We start from the raw sequence: 7500 nt of genomic DNA on the forward strand, positions 1-7500 counted from the left end.
ATGGAAGCTCCGGAGGAGGAGTGCGGGCGTGTGTCACACTTGGCCCGAATATGAGCACCTTCCCCGGGCACAGGCGGTGCCAAGCGGCCCCTAAGTTTGCCCTTATGGAAGCTCCGGAGGAGGAGTGCATGCTGTGTGACAGTGAAGCCGAATAGGAGCACCTTCCCCGGGCACAGACGGTGCCAAGCGGCCCCTAAGTTTGCCCAAATGGAAGCTCCGGTGGAGGAGTGCATGCTGCATGACAGTGAAGCCGAATAGGAGCACCTTCCCCGGGCACATACGGTGCCAAGCGGCCCCTAAGTTTGCCCTTATGGAAGCTCCGGAGGAGGAGTGCATGCTGTGTGACAGTGAAGCCGAATAGGAGCACCTTCCCCGGGCACAGACGGTGCCAAGCGGCCCCTAAGTTTGCCCAAATGGAAGCTCCGGAGGAGGAGTGCATGCTGCATGACAGTGAAGCCGAATAGGAGCACCTTCCCCGGGCACAGACGGTGCCAAGCGGCCCCTAAGTTTGCCCTTATGGAAGCTCCGGAGGAGGAGTGCATGCTGCCTGACAGTGAAGCCGAATATGAGCACCTTCCCCGGGCACAGGCGGTGCCAAGCGGCCCCTAAGTCTACCCTCATGGAAGCTCCGGAGGAGGAGTGCGGGCGTGTGTCACACTTGGCCCGAATAGGAGCACCTTCCCCGGGCACAGACGGTGCCAAGCGGCCCCTAAGTTTGCCCTTATGGAAGCTCCGGAGGAGGAGTGCATGCTGCCTGACAGTGAAGCCGAATATGAGCACCTTCCCCGGGCACAGGCGGTGCCAAGCGGCCCCTAAGTCTACCCTCATGGAAGCTCCGGAGGAGGAGGGCGGGCGTGTGTCACACTTGGCCCGAAGAGGAGCACCTTCCCCGGGCACGGACGGTGCCAAGCGGCCCCTAAGTTTGCCCTTATGGAAGCTCCGGAGGAGGAGTGCATGCTGTGTGACAGTGAAGCCGAATAGAAGCACCTTCCCCGGGCACGGACGGTGCCAAGCGGCCCCTAAGTTTGCCCAAATGGAAGCTCCGGAGGAGGAGTGCATGCTGCCTGACAGTGAAGCCGAATATGAGCACCTTCCCCGGGCACAGGCGGTGCCAAGTGGCCCCTAAGTTTGCCCAAATGGAAGCTCCGGAGGAGGAGTGCGGGCGTGTGTCACACTTGGCCCGAATATGAGCACCTTCCCCGGGCACAGGCGGTGCCAAGCGGCCCCTAAGTTTGCCCTTATGGAAGCTCCGGAGGATGAGTGCATGCTGTGTGACAGTGAAGCCGAATATGAGCACCTTCCCCGGGCACAGGCGGTGCCAAGCGGCCCCTAAGTTTACCCTCATGGAAGCTCCGGAGGAGGAGGGCGGGCGTGTGTCACACTTGGCCCGAATAGGAGCACCTTCCCCGGGCACGGACGGTGCCAAGCGGCCCCTAAGTTTACCCTCATGGAAGCTCCGGAGGAGGAGGGCGGGCGTGTGTCACACTTGGCCCGAATAGGAGCACCTTCCCCGGGCACGGACGGTGCCAAGCGGCCCCTAAGTTTGCCCAAATGGAAGCTCCGGAGGAGGAGTGCATGCTGCCTGACAGTGAAGCCGAATATGAGCACCTTCCCCGGGCACAGGCGGTGCCAAGTGGCCCCTAAGTTTGCCCAAATGGAAGCTCCGGAGGAGGAGTGCGGGCGTGTGTCACACTTGGCCCGAATATGAGCACCTTCCCCGGGCACAGGCGGTGCCAAGCGGCCCCTAAGTTTGCCCTTATGGAAGCTCCGGAGGATGAGTGCATGCTGTGTGACAGTGAAGCCGAATATGAGCACCTTCCCCGGGCACGGGCGGTGCCAAGCGTCCCCTAAGTTTGCCCAAATGGAAGCTCCGGAGGAGGAGTGCGGGCGTGTGTCACACTTGGCCCGAATAGGAGCACCTTCCCCGGGCACAGGCGGTGCCAAGCGGCCCCTAAGTTTGCCCAAATGGAAGCTCCGGTGGAGGAGTGCATGCTGCATGACAGTGAAGCCGAATAGGAGCACCTTCCCCGGGCACAGGCGGTGCCAAGCGGCCCCTAAGTTTGCCCTTATGGAAGCTCCGGAGGATGAGTGCATGCTGTGTGACAGTGAAGCCGAATATGAGCACCTTCCCCGGGCACAGGCGGTGCCAAGCGGCCCCTAAGTTTGCCCTTATGGAAGCTCCGGAGGATGAGTGCATGCTGTGTGACAGTGAAGCCGAATAGGAGCACCTTCCCCGGGCACAGGCGGTGCCAAGCGGCCCCTAAGTTTACCCTCATGGAAGCTCCGGAGGAGGAGGGCGGGCGTGTGTCACACTTGGCCCGAATAGGAGCACCTTCCCCGGGCACGGACGGTGCCAAGCGGCCCCTAAGTTTGCCCAAATGGAAGCTCCGGAGGAGGAGTGCATGCTGCCTGACAGTGAAGCCGAATATGAGCACCTTCCCCGGGCACAGGCGGTGCCAAGTGGCCCCTAAGTCGGTAAAGGTTGAAATAAGTAAATAAATACAAAAAGGACGAGGGGGGGAAAAAAGGCAAAAACGTAGAAAATCCCCCCATTCATTTCAATGGGCTCGGCCGATTTGGGCTTGCGGGACCGCCGAGGGCACGCCGGAGGGCGGTTGAGTCGGTAAAAGTTGAAATAAATGAATAAATACAAAAAGGACGAGGGGGGGGGAAAAAAAAAGGCAAAAACGTATAAAATTCCCCCATTCATTTCAATGGGCTCGGCCGAATTGGGCTTGCGGGACCGCCGAGGGCACGCCGGAGGGCGGTTGAGTCGGTAAAAGTTGAAATAAATGAATAAATACAAAAAGAACGAGGGGGGGAAAAAAAGGCAAAAACGTATAAAATTCCCCCATTCATTTCAATGGGCTCGGCTAAAATGGGCCTGCAGTACTGCCGAGAGGCCGCCGGAGGACGCCCTAGTAGGCAAACGTTGATCCCCACACACGAGGGGTCAGTTAGGCGACCAGGGGTAGCGTTTAGGCGACCAGGGGTAGCGTTTAGGTGACCAGGGGAAGCGTTTAGGCGACCAGGGGTAGCGTTTAGGTGACCAGGGGTAGCGTTTAGGCGACCAGGGGTAGCGTTTAGGCGACCAGGGGTAGCGTTTAGGCGACCAGGGGTAGCTTTTAGGCGACCAGGGGTAGCTTTTAGGCGACCAGGGGTAGCGTTTAGGCGACCAGGGGCGTTGCAGTTCCGCCGAATTGCATTAGGGGCGCTGCAGTAGGCAAACGTTCTTCCCCCCTAGTCAGAGGGTCATTTGCCTACTTCCCAGGTTTACCCGGGTTTTCCAAAACACCTGGGGCACATTTTCAGGGATCACGTTTTTAGAAACAAAAATATTCATAATTTCTTCTAAGTCCCCTTTCCAGCGGGGAACTTTGAAACATTGTATCCGACCACTGAAGGCTGTTGGCGGGCACGGCGCGGCAAACAGCCCGCACTCAGGCATGGAGCTCCGGGGAAAGTTGCCTAATTTCTTCTAAGTCCCCTTTCCAGCGGGGAACTTTGAAACATTGTATCCGACCGTGGAAGGCTGTTGGCGGGCACGGCGCGGCTCATAGCCGGCCCTCGGGCACGGAGCTCCGGGTGAATTTTCACAAATTTCTTCTAAGTCCCCTTTCCAGCGGGGAACTTTGAAACATTGTATCCGACCGTGGAAGGCTGTTGGCGGGCACGGCGCGGCTCATAGCCGGCCCTCGGGCACGGAGCTCCGGGTGAATTTTACAAATTTCTTCTAAGTCCCCTTTCCAGCGGGGAACTTTGAAACATTGTATCCGACCGTGGAAGGCTGTTGGCGGGCACGGCGCGGCTCATAGCCGGCCCTCAGGCACGGAGCTCCGGGTGAATTTTCACAAATTTCTTCTAAGTCCCCTTTCCAGCGGGGAACTTTGAAACATTGTATCCGACCGTGGAAGGCTGTTGGCGGGCACGGCGCGGCTCATAGCCGGCCCTCGGGCACGGAGCTCCGGGTGAATTTTCACAAATTTCTTCTAAGTCCCCTTTCCAGCGGGGAACTTTGAAACATTGTATCCGACCGTGGAAGGCTGTTGGCGGGCACGGCGCGGCTCATAGCCGGCCCTCGGGCACGGAGCTCCGGGTGAATTTTCACAAATTTCTTCTAAGTCCCCTTTCCAGCGGGGAACTTTGAAACATTGTATCCGACCGTGGAAGGCTGTTGGCGGGCACGGCGCGGCTCATAGCCGGCCCTCAGGCACGGAGCTCCGGGTGAATTTTCACAAATTTCTTCTAAGTCCCCTTTCCAGCGGGGAACTTTGAAACATTGTATCCGACCAAAGGAAGGCTGTTGGCGGGCGCGGCGCGGCTCATAGCCGGCCCTCGGGCACGGAGCTCCGGGTGAATTTTACTCAATTCTTCTAAGTCCCCTTTCCAGCGGGGAACTTTCAAACATTGTATCCGACCACTGAAGGCTGTTGGCGGGCGCGGCGCGGCTCACAGCCCGCCATCAGGCACGGAGCTCCGGGGAAATTTGCCTCATTTCTTCTAAGTCCCCTTTCCAGCGGGGAACTTTCAAACATTGTATCCGACCAAAGGAAGGCTGTTGGCGGGCGCGGCGCGGCTCACAGCCCGCCCTCAGGCACGGAGCTCCGGTGAAATTTGCTCAATTCTTCTAAGTCCCCTTTCCAGCGGGGAACTTTGAAACATTGTATCCGACCAAAGGAAGGCTGTTGGCGGGCACGGCGCGGCTCATAGCCGGCCCTCGAGCACGGAGCTCCGGGGGAATTTGCCTCATTTCTTCTAAGTCCCCTTTCCAGCGGGGAACTTTGAAACATTGTATCCGACCAAAGGAAGGCTGTTGGCGGGCACGGCGCGGCTCATAGCCGGCCCTCGAGCACGGAGCTCCGGGGGAATTTGCCTCATTTCTTCTAAGTCCCCTTTCCAGCGGGGAACTTTGAAACATTGTATCCGACCAAAGGAAGGCTGTTGGCGGGCACGGCGCGGCTCATAGCCGGCCCTCGAGCACGGAGCTCCGGGGGAATTTGCCTCATTTCTTCTAAGTCCCCTTTCCAGCGGGGAACTTTGAAACATTGTATCCGACCACTGAAGGCTGTTGGCGGGCACGGCGCGGCTCATAGCCGGCCCTCGGGCACGGAGCTCCGGGTGAATTTGCCTCATTTCTTCTAAGTCCCCTTTCCAGCGGGGAACTTTGAAACATTGTATCCGACCGTGGAAGGCTGTTGGCGGGCACGGCGCGGCTCATAGCCGGCCCTCGGGCACGGAGCTCCGGGTGAATTTGCCTCATTTCTTCTAAGTCCCCTTTCCAGCGGGGAACTTTGAAACATTGTATCCGACCACTGAAGGCTGTTGGCGGGCGCGGCGCGGCTCACAGCCCGCCCTCAGGCACGGAGCTCCGGGGAAATTTGCCTCATTTCTTCTAAGTCCCCTTTCCAGCGGGGACCTTTCAAACATTGTATCCGACCACTGAAGGCTGTTGGCGGACGCGGCGCGGCTCACAGCCCGCCCTCAGGCACGGAGCTCCGGGGAAATTTGCCTCATTTCTTCTAAGTCCCCTTTCCAGCGGGGAACTTTCAAACATTGTATCCGACCACTGAAGGCTGTTGGCGGGCGCGGCGCGGCTCACAGCCCGCACTCAGGCACGGAGCTCCGGGGAAATTTGCCTCATTTCTTCTAAGTCCCCTTTCCAGCGGGGACCTTTCAAACATTGTATCCGACCACTGAAGGCTGTTGGCGGACGCGGCGCGGCTCACAGCCCGCCCTCAGGCACGGAGCTCCGGGGAAATTTGCCTCATTTCTTCTAAGTCCCCTTTCCAGCGGGGAACTTTCAAACATTGTATCCGACCACTGAAGGCTGTTGGCGGGCGCGGCGCGGCTCACAGCCCGCACTCAGGCACGGAGCTCCGGGGAAATTTGCCTCATTTCTTCTAAGTCCCCTTTCCAGCGGGGACCTTTCAAACATTGTATCCGACCACTGAAGGCTGTTGGCGGACGCGGCGCGGCTCACAGCCCGCCCTCAGGCACGGAGCTCCGGGGAAATTTGCCTCATTTCTTCTAAGTCCCCTTTCCAGCGGGGACCTTTCAAACATTGTATCCGACCACTGAAGGCTGTTGGCGGACGCGGCGCGGCTCACAGCCCGCCCTCAGGCACGGAGCTCCGGGGGAATTTGCCCCCTCATTTCTTCTAAGTCCCCTTTAGGCGACCAGGGGTTGACAATTTAGGTGACCAGGGGTTGACAATTTAGGCGACCAGGGGTGACTTTTAGGCGACCAGGGGTGAGGTTTAGGCGACCAGGGGTGAGGTTTAGGCGACCAGGGGTAGCGTTTAGGCGACCAGGGGCGTTGCAGTTCCGCCGAATTGCATTAGGGGCGCTGCAGTAGGCAAACGTTTTTACCCCTAGTCAGAGGGTCATTTGCCTACTTCCCAGGTTTACCCGGGTTTTCCAAAACACCTGGGGCACATTTTTAGGAACCACGTTTTTAGAAACAAAAATTCTTCTATGTCCACCTCCGTGAAAGAAATTGCCCAATGGTTCCCGCGGAAGAGAGCTGCCAGGCGGACGCATACTGCAATAACGGCCGCCCTGGCGCTCTGGTGGATGTTATCCTCGAAATTTCTTCTATGTGCCCATTCCAGCGGGCAACTTGCGAACAATGGTGTCCGACCATGGAAGGCTGTTGGCGGACGCGGCGCGGCTCACAGCCCGCCCTCAGGCACGGAGCTCCGGGGGAATTTTCCCCTCATTTCTTCTAAGTCCCCATTCCAGCGGGGAGCTTGCAAACGTGGTATCCGACCACTGAAGGCTGTTGGCGGGCACGGCCCCACCAGCGCAACACGGCACTTCCTATGACTCGGGTCCGACGCAGGAGGAGCGGTCCTCCCGGCCCCGCCACACGGCACTTCCTATGACTCGGGTCCGACGCAGGAGGAGCGGTCCTCCCGGCCCCGCCACACGGCACTTCCTATGACTCGGGTCCGACGCAGGAGGAGCGGTCCTCCCGGCCCCGCCACACGGCACTTCCTATGACTCGGGTCCGACGCAGGAGGAGCGGTCCTCCCGGCCCCACCACCGCCACACGGCACTTCCCATGACCCGGGGACCGACGCAGGAGGAGCGGTCCTCCCGGCCCCACCGCAACACACACAACCACTGACCGATTGGCAATCATGACCCGCCATCGGAGGGCCCCTGCCGGCCCCGGCCTCGCGCCGGGGTGTTCGGGTGGACGGTTCCTTCGGCCTGCGGGTCGACCTCTGAGCGTTGGCCGGCACCGCAGCACCGCAGCACACACATAACCACTGACCGATTGGCAATCATGACCCGCCATCGGAGGGCCCCTGCCGGCCCCGGCCTCGCGCCGGGGTGTTCGGGTGGACGGTTCCTTCGGCCTGCGGGTCGACCTCTGAGCGTTGGCCGGCACCGCAGCACACACACAACCACTGACCGATTGGCAATCATGACCCGCCATCGGAGGGCCCCTGCCGGCCCCGGCCTCGCGCCGGGGTGTTCGGGTGGACGGTTCCTT

This window comes from Idiotropiscis lumnitzeri, unplaced genomic scaffold (assembly GCF_059441095.1).
Source record: "Idiotropiscis lumnitzeri isolate Australia: NSW breed Sydney's pygmy pipehorse unplaced genomic scaffold, RoL_Ilum_1.0 HiC_scaffold_268, whole genome shotgun sequence".
Classification (NCBI taxonomy): Eukaryota; Metazoa; Chordata; class Actinopteri; order Syngnathiformes; family Syngnathidae; genus Idiotropiscis; species Idiotropiscis lumnitzeri.